General features: G+C 46.4%; 1 long non-coding RNA gene across 1 annotated transcript; it reads right to left on the reverse strand.

Annotated features, from left to right (window-relative positions):
- Positions 1 to 1,008: 1,008 nt before the first annotated feature.
- LOC147345341 (uncharacterized) lies at positions 1,009 to 19,537 on the reverse strand. Its single transcript, XR_015154780.1, has 3 exons — positions 19,223 to 19,537; positions 2,198 to 2,373; positions 1,009 to 1,268 (listed from the first exon to the last, which is right to left on the reverse strand). It is a non-coding gene; the product is annotated as an uncharacterized LOC147345341 (long non-coding RNA).
- Between the last annotated feature and the right edge of the window lie 200 nt (positions 19,538 to 19,737).

Raw genomic sequence — 19,737 nt, forward strand, 5'->3', positions numbered from 1 at the left:
AGAGTGACTTATGGATGGAGTGCTCACAGGAAGACTTGTATGGGAGGAAGAGAAGCAGGATAGGGTTGGGGAGAAATTAACCAAGAGGTTAAAGCCTGGCCCCAGCCTGACCCCATGGATAGCTCCAGATGGAAGCTTCTTTGAGGTAAGGAACTGGGCCTCCATAAACCCACACCAGCCAGCCATTGGCTATAGCTCCTTAGTGAGGGAGAGCCTAACTCCCAGGCACCTCCAGGGAGCTAAGGCAGCTCCAGTTACCCATGGCAATTTTTGGAGAAGGTTTTCCACGTGAACCATTAGCAGCAAGAATATAATAGCAAAAGCCATTAGCAGCTAAAGTCCCTTGGACTGCAAGGAGATCAAACCAGTCAATCCTAAAGGAAATTAACCACGAATAGTCACTGGAAGGACTAACATTGAAGCTGAAGCCCTAATACTTTGGCCACCTGATGCGAAGAGCCAACTTATTGGAAATGACCCTGATGCTGGGGAAAATTGAAGGCAGGAGGAGAAAGGGAAGACAGGGGATGAGATGGTTGGATGGCATCACCAACTGGATGGACATGAGTTTGAGCAAACTCTGGGAGATAGTGAAGAACAGGGAAGCCTGGAGTGCTGCAGTCCATGGGGTTGCAAAGAGTCGGACACGACTGAGTGACTGAACTACATTAGCAGCAACACCTGCAGAGGCTGGATAATGGGTCTACTGAACAGGTGGAAAGGCTCCTAGGGGATGCAATGGGGCCTGAGGAGCATCTATGCCCTGCATCTGCTCCACCAGTTTTCTAGTTATCCCATACACACGCAGCTCCTAAGGGAGCTGAATACAGAACAAACAAGAGCAGAACGGAAGTCAAAGTACTCCTTGATTATGAGCTGGACCAATAACCCCTGGCAGAGCTCTAATGGAACTGGGCTGGGAGCCTTCTTTCTCTCCTGATGTCCAAAGCCAGCCTTCCTAGGCATTCCTGTTACTACTGCTGCATAAAAAAACCCTCTGAAACTTAATTTTTAAAAAACAACGATCATTTATTTTCTAAGTGGGCACAGTTCGTTTCTTCCCCATGAGGCATCAGCAGGAGTGGTTTGACTGGGGGCTGGAGGCTCTTTAAGGTGGCTCATTCACGTGGCTGGAAAGCTGGTACTGGCTTTCAGCTGGGCTCGCAGCCAGTACTAAGATTGTATGTCAGTTCCACTCAGTGGGAGGGTCTCCACTGGCCATTTGGACTTTCTAACAGCATGATGGCTGGATTCCAAGAACAAACATCCTAAAAGACAGGAAATAAAAGCTTCAGATCTCTTGAGGCTTAGACCTGGAAACTGACACTGTTTCTGTCACATTCTTTGCATTAGGTAGTCAAGGGAAGATGACATACATCCCATCTTCTGATGAGAGAAGTGACAAACAATCTTGGGACCATATTTTAAATGGCCATGTGAGGTGAGCATGCATAAGGAGTGATGTGTGTTAGTGTTAGTTACTCAGTCATGTCTGACTCTTTGCAACCCTGTAGGCTGCCAGGCTCCTCTGTCCATGGAATTCTCCAAGCAAGACTACTGGAGTGGGTAGCGATTCCCTTCTCCAGGGGATATTCCCTACCCAGGGCTCAAACCCAGGTCTCCTGCATTGCAGGCAGACTCTTTACCGTCTTAGCCACCAAGAAGGAGTGATGGCTGGGCCCTAAGAGAAGCCTGGCTCTGTTTACCAATCCCACATGGACTAGAGAGAAGGCATATTCACATCACTGTCCATGATGGTTAACTTTATGTGTCAATTTGATACCCAGACATTTGGTCGAACATTAGTCTGGGTGTCTCTGGATGAGATTAACATTTGACTCAATAGACTGAGTAAAGCAGGTGGCCCTCCCTTATGTGGGAGGGCCTCAGCCAACTCCTTGAGGGCCTGAACAGAACAAAAAGACTAATCCTCCCCCGAGTAAGAGAGAATTCTTCCTATCTGACTGTCTTTGAGCTGGGACATTGGTTTTTTATCTGCCTTTGGACTCAGACTGAAACATCAGCTCTTCCTGGATCTGCAGCTTGCAACTCACCCTCCAAATCTTGGGGTCTCTGTAATCATGTGAGCCAATTCCTTATAATAAACAGATAGGTTGAGAGAGAGATAGGTACATACATGCCTACACACATACATACAATTTGCTTCTCTTTCTCTAGAGAAGCCTGAATAACATACCTCTACTATGTGGGTGGGCCTCATTCAATCAGTTGGCAATTTCCTCCAAGGAAGAGAGAATGGGCTGCCTTTGGACTTGAACTGCAACATCAACTGCTTTTCCCAGGGTCTCCCGTCTGCCAGCCTTAACTGCAGGTTTTGGACTTGCCAGCCTCCACAGTCAGATAAGCCAGTTCCTTAAAAACAACAAGAAAAAACCCCTCATTCATTCATTCATTTCACTCACATCCTGTGGTTCTATTGCTCTGGAGAAAGAACCCTGATCACACCTTTCAATGAACAGTGACTGTGGCCACTAGAAATGGACGCCTTGTTATCTGTATCAGTGACAGTTCATCTTTGAGAAGTAGAAACAGGAAGGAAGACAGCAAAGAATCAGGCAAAGGGGTTAAATGTCCACCCTCTTCAAAGGAGAGGACCACAGGGAGTCATGTCGGGCCCTTCAGAGGTCCTGCAGAGCCCCCGCTGGCCAGCAGGGCTGCTCACCATCGCTGAGTGTGCGTCTTTCTTGTTCTCCCATACAGAAGCCCATCTGGCTATGACAGAGCAAAACACAGAAGCATAGAAAGAGGTAGATGGACTGGGTTTCCATAGCCTCGCCTTTGGGACTGTGGGCCTGGCAAGGTAAGAGAAAGCCCCAGAGCATAGCAGAAGGAGCCCAGGCTGGGAGTCAGAAAGAACCTGTTCTCACCAGCTTCCACCGCTTTACTAGTTCTGCATATTTTGCCTATTGCTCAAGCTTCTATCTATTCTCCAATAATAAGGAGACAATGATACTTCCCCTGCCTACATCCTGCCTACATCCGGACTTGAGTGTAAATACTAAATGAGTTAACAGAGGTCTGGGAATCTGCACACCAGTCAGGGCTTTAGAGAAGTAAAGCCACCAGAGATGTGTATCGTAAGGGATTAACATTAGGGATCTGAGAGCCGGGCACACAGTCCAGCTACAAGAGGCTGCTGTTTGTGTGTCTTGTGCTGGAACCTGTTTCCACAGGGCGAGCAGGCAGGAAAGGACCGTGGATGTGAAGGAGAGGAGGGCAAGGACCAATGGGAACCTGCGAGGCTGGAGCCCCGAGGACAGGTGGGATCATGGAGGTCTCCCTTGGCCTCGGCGTTTGTGGTAGTGGGGGCGCGGTCCTGCAGGAGCAGCCGCAACTCTTCATCACACAGTTTAACAAATGTGAGCTAGGAGGAGGAGATTTGAAAAAGGGAACAGCAAATGAGTGATAGCTGTGAAGACTCCAACCCACACCCCACACCCCACCTCCTTCCCCACTGCATAGGGAGAAGACACCCCACATCCTGTCACATCTTCCACAAGTGTCTCCATGCTCAGCCAACCAGGATCTCTGCTGGAAAGGGAGTTCTGAGAAAGGCCATCTCATTGCAGATAACTTGACACAGTACAAATCCACCACAATTTGTCAGCTCCAAATTACTGGCCCAGTGAAAGCGGAAAACACCAAATCACTTCTTCCCAGCAGAGCTAATTTAGCCAGAAGCATATTAGAGCCACCAAACAGCTTTATACAGTGGAGGTGATGGCACCATCCTGAAAATTAGACACATGTGACTTTTACTTACTCTCCAAGCTAAGCTTCAACAGTACCTGAACCAAGAACTTATAGATGTTCAAGATGGATTTAGAAAAGGCAGAGGAACAAGAGAACAAATTATCAACCTTCATTGCATCATAGAAAAAGCAAGAGAATTCCAGAAAAACATAGACTTCTGCTTCATTGACTACACTAAAGCCTTTGACTGTGTGGATCACAACAAACTGTGGAAAATCCATAAAGAATGGGAATACCAGACCATCTTACCTGCCTCCTGAGAAATCTGTATGCAGCTCAAGAAGCAATAGTTAGAACCAGACATGGAACAATCAACTGGCTCCAACTTTGAAAAGGAGTTTGTCAAAGCTGTATATTGTCACCCTGCTTGTTTAACTTATGTGCAGACTACATCATGCAAAATGCTGGGCTGGATGAAGCACAATCTGGAATCAAGATTGCTAGGAGAAATAGCAGTAACCTCAGATAAGCAGATAACACCACCCTTATGGCAGAAAGCAAAGAGAAACTAAAGAGCCTCTTGATGAAGGTGAAAGAGGAGAGTGAAAAACCTGGCTTAAAACTCAACATTCAAAAAATGAAGATCATGGAATCTGGTCCCATTACTCCATAGCAAATAGATGGGGAAACAATGGAAACAGTGACAGACTTTATTTCTTGGGCTCCAAAAATCACTGCAGATGGTGACTGCAGCCATGAAATTAAAAGACGCTTGCTTCTTGGAAGAAAAGCTATGACCAACCTAGACAGCACATTAAAAAGCAGATATTACTTTGCCAACAAAGATCCATCTAGTCAAAGCTATGGTTTTTCCTGTAGTCATGTATGGATGTGAGAGTTGGGCCATAAAGAAGGCTGAGCACCAAAGAATTGATGTTTTTGAGCTGTGGTGTTGGAGAAGACTCTTGAGGGTCTCTTGGACTGCAAGGAGATCAAACAGTTCAATCCTAAAGAAATCAGTCCTAAATATTCTTTGAAAGGACTAATGCTGAAGCTGAAATGTCAATACTTTGGCCACCTGATGTGAAGAGCTGACTCATTGGAAAAGACTCTGATGCTGGGAAAGATTGAAGGCAGGAGGAGAAGGGGAATGACAGAAGATGAGATGGTTGGGGGGGCATCGCTGACTCAATGGACATGAGTTTGAGCGGGAGTTGATGGACAGAGAAGCCTGGTGTGCTGCAGTCCGTGAGGTTGCAAAGAGTCGGACATGACTGAGCAACTGAACTGACTGATGTTTACTTTTCCCTGTACAACTGCTGAAGCCCTTTGAAAAACCCAGGTCCTACTTCCTTCACTTCTACTAAAAATAATTGAGAATTTTATTCAACCACAAAGAGGAATGAAGTAGTGATACATGTTACAACATAAATGAACCTGGAAAACATTATGCTTAATCCCCATCATGTGTCATGAGGGAAATACAAATTAAAACAATAATGAGATATCACTACCTACTTAATTTGTTTTTGTTCAATCACTCAATCATGTCCAACTCTTTGTGACCCCATGGACTGCAGCACACCAGGTTTTCCTGTCCTTCACCATCTCCCGGAGCTTACTCAAACTCATGTCCATCAAGTTGGTGATGCCATCCAACCATCTCATCCTCTGTCATCCCCCTTCTCCTCCTGCCTTCAATCTTTCCCAGCATCAGGGTCTTTTCCAATGAGTCAACTCTTCACATCAGGTGGCCAAAGTATTGAAGTTTCAGCTTCAGCATCAGTCCTTCCAATGAATATTCAGGACTGATTTCCTTTGGGATTGACTGGTTTGATCTCCTTGCAGTCCAAGGGACCCTCAAGAGTCTTCTCCAACACCACAGCTCAAAAGCATCAATTCTTTGGTGCTCAGCCTTCTTTATGGCCCAACTCTCACATCCATACATGACTACTGGAAAAACCATAGCTTTGGCTAGATGGACCTTTGTCGGCCAAGTAATGTCTCTGCTTTTTAATATGCTGTCTAGGTTTGTCATAGTTTTTCTTCAAAGGAGGAAGAATCTTTTAATTTTGTGGCTGCAGTCACCATCTTCAGTGATTTTGGAGCCCCAGAAAATAAAGTCTGTCACTGTTTCCATTGTTTTCCCATCTATTTGCCATGAAGTGATGGGACCAAATGCCATGAGTTTTCCAAATTTGCTGGCATATAGAGTGCAGCACTTTCACAGCATCATCTTTTAGGATCTGAAATAGCTCAGCTGGAATTCCATCACCTCCACTAGCTTTGTTCATAGTGATGCTTCCTAAGGCCCACTTGACTTTGCATTCCAGGATGTCTGGCTCTAGATGAGTGAGCACACCTTCATGATTATCTGGGTCATGAAGATCTTTTTTGTACAGTTCTTCTGTGTATTCTTTCCACCTCTTCTTAATATTTTCTGCTTCTGTTAGGACCCTACCATTTCTGTCCTTTATTGAGCCCATCTTTGCATGAAATGTTCCCTTGGTGTCTCTAATTTTTTTAAGAGATCTCTAGTCTTTCCCATCCTATTGTTTTTCTCTATTTCTTTGCATTGTTCTTAGGAAGGCTTTCTTATCTCTTCTTGCTATTTTTTGGCACTCTGCATTCAGATGGGTATATCTTTCCTTTTCTCCTCTGCCTTTTGCCTGTCTTCTTTTCTCAGGTATTTGTAAGGCCTCCTCAGACAGCCATTTTGCCTTTTTGCATTTCTTTTCCTTGAGGGTGCTTTTGATCACTGCCTCCTGTACGATGTCACAAACCTCCGTTCATAGTTCTTCAGGCACTCTATCACATCTAAACCCTTGAATCTATTTGTTACTTCCATTGTATAATCATATGGGATTTAATTTAGGAAATACCTGAATGGCCTAGTGTTTTTCCCTACTTTCTTCAATTTAAGTCTGAATTTTGCAATAAGGAGTTCATGATCTGAGACTCTGTCAGCTCCTGGTCTTATTTTTGCTGACTGTCTAGAGCTTCTCCGTCTTCGACTGTAAAGAATATAATCAATCTGATTTCAGTATTGACCATCTGGTGATGTCCATGTGTAGAACTGTCTCTTGTGTTGTTGGAAGAGGGTGTTTGCTATGACCAGTGCATTCTCTTGGCAAAACTCTGTTAGCCTTTGCCTTACTTTATTTTGTACACCAAGGCCAAACTTGCCTATCACTCCAAGTATCTCTTGACTTCCTACTTTTGCATTCCAATCCCCTATGAGGAAAAGGACATCTTTTGTTAGTGTTAGTTCTAGAATATCTTGTAGGTCTTTATAGAACCATAGAACTTCAGGTTCTTCAGCATTAGTGGTTGGGACATAGAGTTGGATTACTGTGATACAAAGTGAGTTGCCTTGGAAACGAACACAGATCATTCTGTCGTTTTTGAGATTGCATCCAAGGACTGCATTTCAGATTCTTTTGTTGACTATGAGGGCTATTCCATTTTTTCTAAGGGATTGTTGCCCACAGTAGTAGATATAATGGTCATCTGAATTAAATTCGCCCATTCCAGTCCTTTTTAGCTCACTGTTTCCTAAAACATGGATGTTCACTCTTGCCACACTTAATAGAATGGCCAAAATCCAGAGTCCTGAGAACACTAACTGTGGTGAGGGTGTGGAGCAACAGGATCTCTCTTTCCCTGCTGGTAGGAATGCAGACACTTTGGAAAGTGGTTTGTCAGGTTCTTACAAAACTAAACTTACTCTTTCCAGGTAATTCAGCAATTGCACTCCTTGGTATTTGCCCAACAGAGCTGAAAACTTATGTCCACACAAAAACCTGCACATGTATGTTTATAGCAACTTTATTTATAATTGTCCAAATTTGGAGACAACCAAGATGACCTTCAATAGGTGAATGGAAAAATCAACCATGGTCCTTCGAGACAGTGGAATATAGTTCAGCATTGAAAATAAATGAGCAAGGACTTCCCTAGTGGTCCAGTGGTTAAGAATCCACCTTACAGCGCAGGGCATGAAGGTTACATCCCTGATTTGGGAAAATGCCACATGCCACGAGGCAACTAATCTCAAAACTACAGAGGCTGAGAGCTCTGGAGCCCACGTGCCACAAATAAATAGCTCACAGTTCAGTTCAGTTCAGTTCAGTCACTCAGTCGTGTCTGATTCTTTGTGACCCCATGGACTGCAGCACACCAGGCTTCCCTGTCCATCACCAACTCCCGAAGCTTGCTCAAACTCATGTCCATCGAGTCGCTGGTGCCATCCAACCATATCATCCTCTCTGTTGTCCCCTTCTCCTCCTCCTTTCAGTCTTTCCCAACATCAGGGTCTTTTCCAATGAGTCAGCTCTTCACATCAGGTGGCCAAAGTATTGGAGTTTTAGTTTTAGCATCAGTCCTTCCAATGAATATTCAGTACTGATTTCCTTTAGGATGGACTCGTTGGATCTCCTTGCAGTCCAAGGGACTCTCAAGAGTCTTCTCCAACAACACAGTTCAAAAGCATCAATTCTTCCGCGCTCAACTTTCTTCTCAACTCTCACATCCATACATGACACTGGAAAAACCATAGCTTTGACTAGAGGGACCTTGGTCAGCAAAGTAATGTCTCTGCTTTTACTATGCTGTCTAGGTTGGTCATAGCTTTCCTTCCAAAGAGCAAATATCTTTTAATTTCATGGCTGCAGTCACCATCTGCAGTGATTTTGGAGCCAAGAAAATTAAGTCTATCACTGTTTCCATTGTTTCCTCATCTATTTGCCATGGAGTGAAGAGGAACTAAAAAGCCTCTTGATGAAAGTGAAAGTGGAGAGTGAAAAAGTTGGCTTAAAGCTCAACATTCAGAAAATGAAGATCATGGCATCTGGTCCCATCACTTCATGGGAAATAGATGGGGAAACAGTGGAAATAGTGTCAGACTTTATTTTGGGGGGCTCCAAAATCACTGCAGATGGTGATTGCAGCCATGAAATTAAAAGACACTTACTCCTTGGAAGGAAAATTATGACCAACCTAGATAGCATATTCAAAAGCAGAGACATTACTTTGCCAACAAAGGTCCGTCTAGTCAAGGCTATGGTTTTTCCAGTGGTCATGTATGGATGTGAGAGTTGGACCGTGAAGAAAGCTGAGCGCCGAAGAATTGATGCTTTTGAACTGTGGTGTTGGAGAAGACTCTTGAGAGTCCCTTGGACTGCAAGGAGATCCAACCAGTCCATCCTAAAGGAGATCAGTCCTGGATGTTCATTGGAAGGACTGATGCTGAAGCTGAAAGTCCAATACTTTGGCCACCTGATGTGAAGAGTTGACTCACTGGAAAAGACCCTGATGCTGGGAGGGATTGGGGGCAGGAGGAGAAGGGGACGGCAGAGGATGAGATGGCTGGATGGCATCAGTGACTTGATGGACATGAGTTTGAGTAAACTCAGGGAGTTGGTGATGGACAGGGAGGCCTGGCGTGCTGCGATTCATGGAGTTGCAAAGAGTCAGACACGACTGAGTGACTGAACTGAACTGAACCGAACTGATGGGACTGGATGCCATGATCCTTGTTTTTTGATTGCTGAGTTTTAAGCCATATTTTTCACTCTCCTCTTTCACTTTCATCAAGAGGCTCTTTAGTTCCTCTTCACCTAAAAATTCTCCAAAAAAAAGAAGTCTTAGAAAAAAAGAACTATAGAGAATAGTTAACCAGAGAATCAATAAATACTCCTGAGCTTGACTGAGATGTGGAATTCATTTTATTAGTGTTTAAAGTTGTAGAATAAAATTAATTTTGTTAAAAAAAAGTATAGACTTTAAAATTTTTGAAGAACATTATGCTAAGTGAAATCATGACATAGAAGGACAAGTATTATATGATTCTTCTTCTGTGAGGTACCTAGAACAGGCAAATTCATAGGGGCAGAAAGTGGATTAGAGAGCATCACAGACTGGGGGGTGGGGTTGGGTGGGGATGGGGAGTTCATGTTTAATGGGTGCAGGATTTCTGTTTGGGATGATGACAAAGATCTGGAAATGGATAGTGGTGACCGCGGCACAGCATTGCTAATTGCTAACCACTGAACTGCACCCTTAAACACCATTAATGTTACATAGTATGTTATATATATTTTGCCACAATTTTAGAAGTACATGATTGGTACCTGCTTGTTCTTGGGAAAGCACCTTTCCCTCCCACGGTGTCTGACTTGAACTGGAGCCCGAATCCAGAGGCTTTGCACAGAGAAAAAAGAACCAGTTGCTAGGCGTCCAGGCTGGGTTTCCCAACCCTGCCTCCTACACGCGGATGCTAATGATCCAGCTGGGCAGATGGAGGGCCATTTTTACCCTGGTCCCAACAGAAGCTTCTCACCAAATAAAAATATCCCTGCCCAGAGAGCCTCCTGTCAACTGGGCAGGTTAATTCCAGCCCCAAAGAAAGGGATATCCCTGCTGGTTGTGACACTCACTACCATCGATTCCAGGGAGTGGAGGAGGCATCACCCTCTGAGCCCCGTGTACATGCTCAGTCGTGCCCGACTCCGCAACCCCATGGACTATAGTCTGGCAGGCTCCTCTGTCTTTGGGATTTCCCACACAAGAATACTGGAGTTAGTTGCCATTTCCTTCTCCAGGGAATCTTCCTGACCCACATCTCCTGCAATGGCAAGCAGATTATATACTGTTGAGCCACCTGGAAAGGAGAAAGGTGATAACCCACTAAATTATTTCTCACTCCCACTCACTAGTGAGTGGCAAACTGCAGTTTGAAAAGTCACTTTACTAAGCTATAGTACATCTTCAACATTTAACAACTTACTGAGGGACTTTTCTGATAGTCCAGTGGTTAAGACTCTGTGCTTCCAATGCAGGGGTCATGGGTTCAATCCCTCATCAGGGAACTAAGATCTCACAGGCCATAAAATAAAAATTAGAAAAAAAAAAAAAAAACAGGTGCTAAACTTACTTGGAGATCTTAAGAGAAACGAGACAGGCTCCAAGCTTTAGAGAGTTTACATTCTAGGCCAGTAGGGACATGTAGGAAATGACTCATATTATTTCGGCATCTGTAATGAACTAAGCTCTTTGCCAGGCACGTATACACCTGATGTCACTGATTTTCAGAACAAGTCTGTCAATGAGGCCAGTGCCTCTCAGACTCAAAAGTGTCTCTGAATTACTGGGGGATCTTATTAAAATGCACATCCCACTGCAGGAGGTCTGGAGAGGGCCTGAAACTCTGCATTTCTAACGAGAACCCTGGGGATGCCTATGTCTCTGGTCCTGGGACCATACTTTGAGCAGCAAGAAGTCCTTTGTTTTTAAACTATTGATTGAGTTCTCCTGACATGCCTGGCACCATGCTCCGCACTTGGCATGTGGTAAACAAGCCACATCTTGAATGCAGAGCTCTCTGGTTCCAAATCTCACGCTCAAAGCTGAGGAAGGATGGGGTGGGGGGTGGATCACGCTCAAGATGCAGGAATGGAAACAACAGTAGGTGGGGCTGGGAGGGAAGGCAGGGGCCAGGATGAAGGACTCCTGGGGAATGTTACGGCAGCCTGGCAATCATGGAGGGTGTGGTTGGTGCAGACTGGCTGGTGGTCAGGGTAGGTTTCTGTTGATCCCTCTGGATTCCTTGTAGCTAAGAAGCCTCTGACTCATACAGCAGGCTGCCTCCAACACACACCCTGCGAGGCAGCACATCCCCCAGTAACGGCGGACTATTCGCTCTACAAATGAGTCCTTAGGGGCAGACTTGCCAAACAGCACAGCGGGTCCAGCCCACAAAGGGCTCTGTAGCCTGTCAGTCTAGATACTGGCCCCTCAGCGGGACGCTCTGCTTGACAATCCAAGCCACTGTGGCTCTGAGATGTTCAAATATTTATTCCACTCACACTTAAGCCATTTGTTTTGTATGATTTCTAGAGCTGGAGGGTTTCCAACCCCAGGGAAAAACTTAGACCCGTGCTGACCGCAGAGAGATTCAATGCCTTTCAACAGACACAGATGAATGCCAGTCTTGTCCCATGCCCTTGGTTGGCGGGAGCACAGGGATTTGAAACCTGAAAAAGATGTCCCAAGGTGGTCCTCCAAGCTGTAAGGACCCTCACTGCTCAAAAGTGTGTCTTAGAGAAAAAGGCATGGCTAGTAATCATAGGAAACGATGCCCAGATTCCATGAAGGAAGCAAACTATCAGCAAAATGCAGTGTTTCATCTTTCACACAAGCCAAAAGGTAAACAATGGGAAAGATTTGGTGCTGGCGACGTGTGAAATGGACCTCCCCAGATACTATTGGGTGGGTTCATCCATAAGGTTTTTGTGGAGGCAATCTGTCAGTTTCAATCAAGAGTTGTGATGTGTTGGATGGCCCTGACTCAGCCATTTGCTTCCAAGAGCCCAGCATGAAGGAAAGAGGCAAACAGAGGAACTGACATAAAAAGTGAGAAGTCTGGGTTCTGAGTACATGTAATCCCAGGATTTGGGTTATACGTCGTGAAGGAACTGGCAGCCTCTCTAGTTGTGGCATGTCAGCTCCAGAGCTCACGGGCTCAATAGTTTTGAGATTAGTGGCCCCATGGCACATGGCATATTCCTGAACCAGAAATCGAACTTCACTCTAAGGTAGCCTAGAGTTCTATAGCAGGGCATGGGACAGAACTAAAGAAATGTTGTTCACTGTTTTTTCAACCTCCTCTGGTGCCTGACAGGCTGCTGTGGTTCTGAAAACATGGGGTTCATTACAGCCAGCTTCCACTCTCGAGGAGCTTACAATCCAGTTAACAGGCAAACAATAGACCGAGTGCTGCAGGGGAGAGACCGCCCCAGGAGCTGGTGCTCATCGAGGCCCCTGTGTGCCAGGCACTTGACTTGCATTATCTCAGCAGCCTTCCAAGTATACAGTGGGCTGTTATCATCCCCATTTTACAGATATAAAAACTGAGTCCTGGACAACTTACATAGCTAGCCCAAAGTCTCATGACTAGTAAATTGGCAGAGTGAAGATTCTCACTCAAGGCTGGCTGACTCCAAAACCAGAGCCTTCCACGTCATAGCATCATTGTCTTCCTGCGCTACTTCATTAAGGCGCCCAAATTCTTTTTTTTTATTTATTTGTTTTGGCTGGGCTGGGTCTTCATTGCTGTGTAAAAGCTTCCTCTAGCTGCGGCAAGCAGGGGCTACTCTTCCTCGCGTTGCTTGGGCTTCTCATTGGGTGACTTCTCTTGTCACAAAGCTCAGGTTCCAGAGCGTGGGCTCAGTAGTTGTGGCACACAGGCTTGGTTGCCCCACGGCGTGTGGATGGAATCCTGCATTGGCAGGCAGATTCTTTACCACTGGACCACCAGGGAAGCCTTGGTGCCCAAATTCTGATAAGTCCCTGGGAGCGGCCGTGGGGAGCCACTGCCCAGGGACAGGGCTGTCTCAATTTTATATATTTAACACGCACCTCTAATTGGATTCCTGACTTAATTTGTACATCCCTCAAAATGCAAAGCCACCTGAAGAGAGAGCAAGCTTGTGTGTAGAGGAGACACCGACAGAACAGTTTAAGTGTCAATCCTCTCTGTTTTTTGTATTTATTTGGCTGTGTCGAGTCTTAGTTGCAGCATGAGGAATGGTCGCTGCATCATGCAAGATCTTTTGGTGTGACACGTGAGTTCTCTAGTTGTGGCACTTGGGCTCTAGAGCTTGTGGGCTCAGTAATCTTGAGGTTAGTTGCCCTGTGGCATGTGGCATCTTCCCAAACCAGGGATCAAACCCTCATCCCTTGCATTGTGAGGTGGTTTCTTAACCACTGGGCCACCAGGGAAGTCCTCAGTCACCTCTTCAGATGATGAGAAGATGACATTAAACTCTGGAGCTAGACTGGCCAGGTCTGAATCTCAGCTCTCACATTTGCCAACTGGCTGACCTTGGGCCAGTTACTTAATGTCTCCAGGCCTCAGTCACCTACAAATAGGATGTTTTGATAAATTTAATCAGTTAATATTTGTGAACAGTATCTGGCATGTGGTGAATGCTATTTGTTAAAGTCTCAGTAGCCAGTTGGGAAATCCATGTTTATTTTCTTACGTTTACGTGGGAAATATATCTATTTAGAAAAAAATTTGTATTTCTTTAGATAAAATGCCGTGATGTTTTGGAATGAGACCACACTATGCCCTTTCCCCAGAAAGTGAAAAAGTGAAAGTGTTAGTTGCTCAGTTGTGTCCGTCTCTGCAACTCCATGGACTGTAGCCTGCCAGGCTCCTCTGTCCATGGAATTCTCCAGGCAGGAATACTGGAGTGGGTAGCCATTCCCTTCTCCAGGGGATCTTCCCAACCCAGGGACTGAACCTAGGTCTCCTGCATTGCAGGCAGATTCTTTACCATCTGAGCCACCAGAGACAGGCTCAAATAACAAAACCTGTCTCTCTAAGGTACCTTCCAAGGTGCAGGATCTTATCCATGGAGGAGGCTGTTTTGTTTAGTATCATCATATGTGTTTGGATGCGCAACTCGATGGAGAAAATGAAATGCTCTCCATACTAAAGGGATGGCGAGTTTGAACAGAAATCCAAGAGGAGCAGACAGCAAGGCCAGGAGCAGGGTGTGGAAAGCGGAGGGAAGTGTGTGTTTGGAGGTTTCCCCGATGAAGACCTCGGGATGTAGCACCCATTGTGAACATCTAGGGGATACAACGTGGTTGTTTTACATGACCCCTCTTCCATGTGACCCCACAACTCCTCGGTGGAGTCCATCATCTCCATATTCTTGGTGTGATCAGATCTCTGTAGAACTCTGGTGTAGGGCTTGTGTTCTGACTCAGAGCCGGGGTGGAGGAAGCCCAGTGAGCTGGGGGAAGCTAACACCTGGGTCCTCACCAGGTAAGGTGCTTACTCCGTGTCGTGCCCCTGTGAAAAGGCTGAAGAGGCAGGGAGATGATGTGGCTTCTGCACTCAGGGAGCGGCCCGTCCTGCAGACACAACTGCAGGTGTTTGTGGTGTGTCCCATCTTCCCCGTCACTGTGGTTGGTTCAAGGGAAGGCTAATCAGTTGGTTCTCCAAGATTTTACCAGGAGAGAGAAGCTCTGTCTCGCCTCTGGAATACCAAGCTGAGGTGGTGGCAGGCTGGCATGGTCTGTGGCCCCTGCCTTACTGAACGGGAGCTACCCTCTCCTCTCACGTCCATTCCTTTGGGCCCCGTTGATGGGCTGGTGGCATCACCTAAGCCAATCAGGGGCTGTCTCTGGATATTTCAACTTAGGACAGGAAGGATCAAGGCTCAGTACCCCACGGAGCAGGGAGGATGAGATGTGAGTGGAGGGAGGTAACAGGAGCCGCGCTGAGGAGCTCATCTGTGTGAGGAAGATCTGGGAAGATGAAGCCAGCAAGAGAGAAGTGGTGAGGAGGAAAGGAGGGATGGAGGGAAAGAGAGAGGCCTGGGAGCATTGGAGTCCCTGAAATCCAATGTCCAAGACCCAGAGAGACCCTTGCCTTTCCCCACACATATGTGACAATCTAGACCAGTCTTTACGGCCTGGGTCAGACCTAATGGCTCTACTCTATTGTATAAAAACTCTCAGTAGCGCCCCATGAGCCACCTGATAAAAACATGCCTGCCTCAGCCTGATATTCCAAGCTCTCTAGAATCTGGCCTTAACCCACCCCACGAACCTTACCTCCTCTTCTTGCTTGTCCAACTGGCCAACTGGATGTTCCTTAAAAATGTCTCCTGGACTTCCTTGGTAGTACACTGGGTAAGAATCCACCTGCCAATGCAGGGGACATGGGTTCGATCCCTGGTCCAGGAAGATCACACATGCCTTGGAGCAACCAAGCCCCTGTATCACAGCTACTGAAGCCAGCACGCCTCAGAGCCCATGCTCCACCACAAAAGAATCCACTGCAGTGAGAAACCCATGCACCGCAACTAGCGAGTAGCCCCGACTTGCCGCAACTAGAGAAAGCTCAAGCACAGCAATGAAGACTCAACCAACAAAAATAACTCCTACCCTCCAGTTCTTGTGCTTTTATTCCTAGCGTTGCTTATCTGGATTAGTCTCTCTTCCCATCACTTCTGCCAGTGGACACCGGTGGTGCTAGCCCTGGGACCGTTTGGTACAGCCCCTGTACTTGCTCTCGGGAAGTCCTTTCCCCCATTTGTGGTGCCGCCTCTCAGTCACGTGATACAAATAAGCCAATCGGATGCTTTCTCCTGAGACAGGCTCTTCAGAAGAGGAACGTACCACCACCAACAGCAAGATGGTTTGAACTGACAAGTCTCGGTTGTTCCAACTAAGGATCTACATGCATCCCCTCTCCTTTTAAAAATAATTCTTTAGACATTCTTCTGTCTTTCTAACAAATTGCTTTTCTCTAATGTTAGCTGGAATCCTACAAAGAACTCTGATTGACATGGTATTTGTCAAAATTCTACCCAGTCTCCAAAAGCCAGTTCAAACAGCCCCCAGAACAGATACCGCCCTTCAGAATTGGGCGTGGCGATTATTTTCTCTCTCCTCTTCTTTTTCTCTTTCTCTCATTCCCCCTTTCCATTACCCTCTCCTCCAGTTACTCACAGACTCCCATCTTGGAAGCTGCAGCAGGAAGTTCTGATTGCCTACCCAATATCATTTCACCCCCCTGTTCCTTCTAAAGAAAAAACTGATTATGTTGGGAGAAATGACACGCCTGGCAAATTACATTTCCTGGACTCCCTTTTAGAGAGAATGCTGGCCAATGAGAAGTTGTTAGATAGCATTTCTGGTAAAACTCCCTAAAAGGGAGTCTGACTCAGATGAAGGTCACGCTTTTGCTCTTGTCTCTTTCTTCCTTTCTGCTAATTGGCACATGGAGAGGAGAGGAGCGATCACTTGTGACCATGAGACAACCTTGAGATTGAAAGGCCCATGCTAACGATGGTGGAGCAGAAAGCCAAAGGAACCTGAATCTCTGCTGACATTCCCAAGGTGTCATACCAACCCTGGACACCTGCCTCTGGAATTTTTTCTTGTAAGAGACAATGCTTTATCCTTTTTAAAAATTAATTAATTAATTTGGCTGTGTCAAGTCTAGTTGCAGTGCTCAGGATCTTTTGTTGCAGCCCACAGGCTTCTCTGTGGTTGTGGTGCATGGGCTTTAGAGCACGTGGGCTCTCCAGTTGAGGCACAAGGGCTCAGTAGTTGCAGCACCTCAGCTCAGTTGCCCCACAACATGTGAGATCCCCAGCCGGGGATTGAACCCATGTCCCCTGCATTGAAAGGCAAATTCTCAACAACTGGACTACCAGGGAATTCCCCAGGGTTTTATCTTTGTGGTGGTGGTTTAGTTGCTAAGTCGTGTCCAACTCTTGGGACGCTGTGGACTGTAGCCCACCAGGCTTCTCTGTCCATGAGATTTCCCAGGCAAGAATACTAGAGTGGGTTGCCATTTCCTTTTCCAAGGGATCTTCCTGACCCAGGGATCCAACCCACTTCTCCTACATTGCAGACAGGTTCTTTACCAGCTGAGCCATCAGGGAAGCCTTGTCTTTGTAAGCCACCATTAATTGGATTTGCTATTTTGTGCTGCTGAACCTCACCCTGAAACAGAAGGTCAGTCAAGGCTACATTCAGGAGACTAATCAGCCTAGAACCAGTATAGAACCAGTATCTGCACCATCATTACCCAGAGTCACATTGAAAAGACAGAGAAGGAAACATTAGTGTGGAACTCGGGCACCTACTCCCAGGTCTCTCTTTTATATAAGAAAGTGTTTATGACCTTGCTGTCCCCATTCTGACCATCACTAGGTTCTTCACTATCCTTTCCCCATCAAGGCGTGATCACCATCAGCACCCTTCATCTTTTACAACTTCCTACAACCCTCACATCTTCTCCCAGCAGAAAAGTTCATCTGACCTCCTCCACCATCATCCAAACAAAACCAGCCTGTACATTATCAGTATTTTTGAGTATATATTATGTGCCAGGCATCATGCTGAGCATTTGCTATTTATCATCTTATTTTGATGCATCCAGCCCCTAGCCAGTCTTTCCTCATGAGAAAGCTGAGGTCCACTGTCTCACAGGTAGAACTTGAATTCAGGTCCACTTGCCTCTTAACTACCACCTTCTGTCTATGAGGAGGAAATAAATGAAAACTATTGACTAGTATATGGCAGAGAGGACTAACTTCCCCCCAGCATCTGCTGTCTCTTTTTTCTACAGCTGTGGCTCTCCAGCAGGGACCATTTTGTCTCCAAGGGGACACTAGGCAATGACTGAGGTTTTGGGTCATCACGACTTGGAGGAGGGGTACTTCTGGCTTCTAGTGGGTAGAGTTCAGGGACATTGCCGACCATCCTATAATGCACAGGACAGCCCCCACAACACAGAATTATTTGCCTCAAAATGTCAGTTGTGCTGAGATTGAAACACCCAATTCTATAGGAATAGAGCCCGGATTTTTAGCTGGGCACAGGGCTGCCAGGATAATGACCACATGGGACTAAGTTCTGGCCAATGGGATGTGAACAACTTCTGTCCCGGGCCCTTAAAAAGGGGGCAGTGCACCCTCCCTTTCCTCTTCTCCTGCCTCCTAATGTCTAGACTTTGGACATGGCCATCCTGGAACTTACAGATGGGGACGGCGCCCCTGGGGTGGCAGACAAAGATGGGAGCACTCTACACCCCTGGTGACTCTGGAGAATGAGCCAACACACCGGCTGGGACTTTTGCCTGCGAGAGAAAGACAAACTGTCATTGAGTTAGAGCCACAGTTATTTCGAGTCTTGGTTACAGCTGTCAGATCCTTGTGCAACCAGCTCAGTGTGATATGCCCCTCCCCTTCCTGCGATCAGAGAACTACTGGACCTGGAAAATACCCTCTGGAGAGGCCGAGCATCTGCTCTGTTTTGGTAGCAGACCCTGAAGGACAGGAAAGCACTTTTAAATGCAGTGTCATCACAGCCTCATGGCATTTACTCTGTCAATCCACGCCCGCAGACCGTCTCCATCTGAAGACATTCATTCATCAAATTCCCAGGCTTTGACTCAGCTGCACTAGTCTTTGCTTCCAGGGCCTCAAGTGGTCTCCTCATGCACAAAAACAATCTTCTGAATACAGAACAGGTGTGTATTTCTGAAATTTAACAGTCATCCTGGGGAGAAGGGGAGGAGACTGTAGGTGCCGAGGCTCTGCCCATGGGCTGGCTGAGCACATAGCTACTCCTCTGTTCTCCCATCAGGCGGTGGCAGGAGCCGTGATTGATCACCCAGATGCCATTATGATCTCCACTGAGTCGTGTCATCAACTGTTTCTTGCAGCCCAGAGGACACGTGACATGTATTTCGGACACAGTTGAGCACTCTCAGAAATGCTGGAAGAAACACTGGCCTGAATATTAAGACATCTGATTTCTTAGTCCTGAACCAGCCTTTAAGCTGTGTGATTTGCTTTTGTTTGTCACTGACAACACGAAAATCAGCTTCAGCAAAAGAGCAGGGGATTTTTTAGCTCATGTAACTGACAAAGTGCAAAATCAAGACGTGGCTGGATCCAGGGACCGTACTCACCATGCTTCCAGCTCCTCCAACTTGATGCTTTAACATCTGTCCTGCACTCCTGTGCTGGACACACTTTGCTCCAGACGATTCGATATTCTGCCCAAGTCCTAAGTCTCCTTGCCTTGACCTCCTGCCTTCTTTCATCACCCACCCTCCTGAGGAAGAGTCCTTCTCCTTGGACACACTTTTCAAATACGAACCAACCAATCCAGAGTCTACACATCTAACCACCTCCATTATTGAGCTTTCACACCCTGGGCCACTATACACCTGCCCTAATGACCCCAGAGCCAGGTGCCAAGAAACCTAGGACACCGCATGCTCCAGAGCTCACTGAAATTATTCACACTAGCCAATCAAAAGTCTGTTTACCCAGATTCTCCCTTCCTTCCTGCAGAAACCACAATACAGGCCCTCACCCACAACTCCCTGCTCCTTCTGCCGAATGACTGACCCTGGTGCTTCCCCTGCGTCCCCCCATCGTGTGACATGTACTTCTTCTCTTGGGATGTGTGAGCATAATA

Source organism: Bos grunniens, chromosome 25 (assembly GCF_055505025.1).
Source record: "Bos grunniens cultivar Pamir isolate PY7600 chromosome 25, Bosgru_T2T1.0, whole genome shotgun sequence".
In the NCBI taxonomy this organism is placed as follows: domain Eukaryota; kingdom Metazoa; phylum Chordata; class Mammalia; order Artiodactyla; family Bovidae; genus Bos; species Bos grunniens.